This window comes from Littorina saxatilis, linkage group LG17, assembly GCF_037325665.1.
Source record: "Littorina saxatilis isolate snail1 linkage group LG17, US_GU_Lsax_2.0, whole genome shotgun sequence".
Taxonomy (NCBI): Eukaryota; Metazoa; Mollusca; class Gastropoda; order Littorinimorpha; family Littorinidae; genus Littorina; species Littorina saxatilis.
Window position 1 is genome coordinate 29,059,243 of NC_090261.1, and position 3,109 is coordinate 29,062,351.

A 3,109-nucleotide genomic window follows, 5' to 3' on the forward strand; every position below is an offset into this window, starting at 1 on the left:
AGCTGCTGTAGCAAGCTTTATGCCAACGTATTTCATGGGCATGGTATAAAAGGTTAAAAGATGTAAGGGTATCAATCACTTCAATGAAGGTGATGGATGCCTTGAGTGATGTTATTTATGCCATCCTCTGTAGCTTGTCGTAGTGGATTTGTCTTGCTGGTTGTTCTGGGATCTTGACAAAAAACACACGGCTCCCACTCAATATATATTGCTTCTTGCCGGCACCTTATTTCTGATGAAAGTCTACGTGCTGGCTCCATATTCTATTCCTGTTACAGAAACTGAAAACAAACCTACTTGAAATCATTTGAAGAAAGAACAATCGTTCATGATTGGACCAACACAGCTTGAATAAAAAATATATTTTGACCAAAACTTTTTTTAAATTGCAATAAGCACAAATTGTATCATGATATTCGAGTTCTGCAGCCTCGAATTAGTATAAATAGCCATTTAGTTTTGGGATTTACTTCATATACAAGTGGAAATAGGCTTGTGTATGGCGGTTTCGGCCGCCATTTTGAAAACTGTCATGGCGGCCATACCAGTAAAATTCAGAAGTGGCATCCATGCCAGGCATATAGCTAAATGTCCAAACTACAAGACCAAAGTGGATGCTTGCTTCTAACAAGCAACGTTTAGGCTGTTTCACCTTTTGGAAGTCAGCCTCTAGACTAATAAGCTCACATCGAGTCGCATTCAAATTACTACCTGACGACTACATTGTGAGAAAGGGAAACTGGATCACACGGGTTCACGATGGCTCAGGGTAAGATAAACCACGCACACATAAATTCTTTGAAAATTGCTCGCTCTTTACGTAGGGCACCTAGGATGTTCCTGTTCGGTGAGTGTTTAAATGAAAGGGTGTTTGTACTGTGTGTAAAAGCCTGACAGTATCTGTGATGGTTTACGGGAGGCTTACTGTGCCTTTAATTATTCCTATTTCTAGTTAGCCTATGTGACAGGTCAGAAAATATGGCACGTTGCCGTACGTTTTTAAATTTAATTGGCATATGATATTTTGCATCCTATTTTTTTTCGCTTTTTTCAACGGAGTATTTTTTTCTTTTCAGCTTAACATTTTTCTTACTGTGTTCGTCCAGAGAATAACTGTTTCCATACACGTTTACATTCAATCCCATTTATACACCGTTAATTCGGAAGCTGTTTGAAATAACTGATTTTTCGAGTACTAATATTGCAACCTGCGACGAGCCCCGTCAAAGCAATAATATAGATTTGTAGTCAAAACTTTGTGTGGTTTGGGTGGTTTTGGTATGCATGACCTACTTTGGTCGCTTTGCTTGACTAGTGTATTTATATTCCTTGTATTTCACCCAGCAGACAGCTGGCTCGTTGGTCTAGGGGTATGATTCTCGCTTAGGGTGCGAGAGGTCCCGGGTTCAAATCCCGGACGAGCCCTTCTTTTTTTGCTATTTTTGTTTCAAATAATAATTATTCTTTTTATTTTTTTTTTGGAGAGGTGGGGGGAGGTCACCCGTTTATTTTTTGTTTCTTTTGTGTTGCTGTTCATGTTATTTTATTCATGTTTTTAGTTTTTTGGTGTGTCTCTATTCTTAAAAGCCAAATTAGTAAGCCAAGAAGAGTGAGATAGTATCAAACTAGGAGAGTAGAACTGACAAGACTTAATTACTACTGTAAAATCCATACTGCTATTAAAACAGTCTGCAGACCAAAACCAACTATAGATTAAAATGAAATGAAAATAAAAAGTCCCAGTATTATCGGAAACTTCTTGCAGCTGTTGTCATCGCACGGTTGTTAGAAGCTGACGCGACAAATATCTCATTCACAAAACATACAATAACGAATTCGTTGGATTACTGCTCTTTTTGTCTCTCTGTTGATATTTCTACGCCAGCTTGTCAATATTTCTCAACATTCGAAATTGCCGATGTAACTGATTGTCGACTGTGTTAATTTTTAGGATTTTGACGAGATAAATGAACCCCGCGGGTAAGGGGGAAGAATTTACCCGATGCTCCCCAGCGATAAGAGGCGACTAACGGATTGGTTTAAGCGTGTTTTTATTAATTTCTTGTTTACATGTTATATACGGTAACAACATTAAGAACGTTAACAAGCAGACTGCTTATGGACACGTTCCAAAACTAATCAATCAATCAATCAATGAGGCTTATATCGCGCATATTCCGTGGGTACAGTTCTAGGCGCTCTGCAGTGATGCCGTGTGAGATGAAATTTTATACGGCCAGTAGATTGCAGCCATTTCGGCGCATATTTACCTTTCACGGCCTATTATTCCAAGTCACACGGGTATAGGTAGACAATTATTAACTGTGCCTAAGCAATTTTGCCAGGAAAGACCCTTTTGTCAATCGTGGGATCTTTAACGTGCACACCCAATGTAGTGTACACGGGGGGAGGTTCGGACACCGAAGGGAGTCTGCACACAAAGTTGACTCTGTGAAATAAATTTCCGCCGAACCTGGGATCGAACTCACGCTGACAGCGGCCAACTGAATACAAATCCAGCGCGCTACCAACTGAGCTATATCCCCGCTATAATCAATACACATTCTGATAACAAGACTAACGGATTCTGTTTCTCTTTTTACCCTTATTAAGTGTTTCTTGTATAGAATATAGTCAATTTTTGTAAAGATTTTAGTCAAGCAGTATGTAAGAAATGTAAAGTCCTTTGTATTGGAAACTTGCATTCTCCCAGTAAGGTAATACATTGTACTACGTTGCAAGCCCCTGGAGCAAATTTGTGATTAGTGCTTTTGTGAACAAGAAACAATTGACAAGTGGCTCTTTCCCATCTCCCCCCTTTCTCCGTCGCGATATAACCTTCGTGGTTGAAAACGACGTTAAACACCAAATAAAAGAAAAAGATAAATGAAAGCTGATTTTTTGGGGGACCTGAGAATGTGTTTGGGTCGTTTGAGAGCGCCGGGGTACACAAATAAGTAACATGTAAAAGGTCAGTAAACATATATACTTCTTATGTTAGTAAGAGGGTCTTGGCGCTGAATGTAGAGTGCTTGGACCATCACATTTGTTTTTACAATTGATTGAAATACCGTCACCTTTTTATGTCGTTTGAAGACGGCCGCATCAA

The 3,109-nt window shown here is 39.3% G+C and overlaps 1 non-coding gene across 1 annotated transcript; it reads left to right on the forward strand.

Annotated features, from left to right (window-relative positions):
- The first annotated feature begins 1,353 nt into the window (after positions 1 to 1,353).
- Positions 1,354 to 1,425, forward strand: Trnap-agg (transfer RNA proline (anticodon AGG)). Its single transcript has one exon. It is a non-coding gene; the product is annotated as a tRNA-Pro (tRNA).
- The last annotated feature ends 1,684 nt before the right edge of the window (positions 1,426 to 3,109 follow it).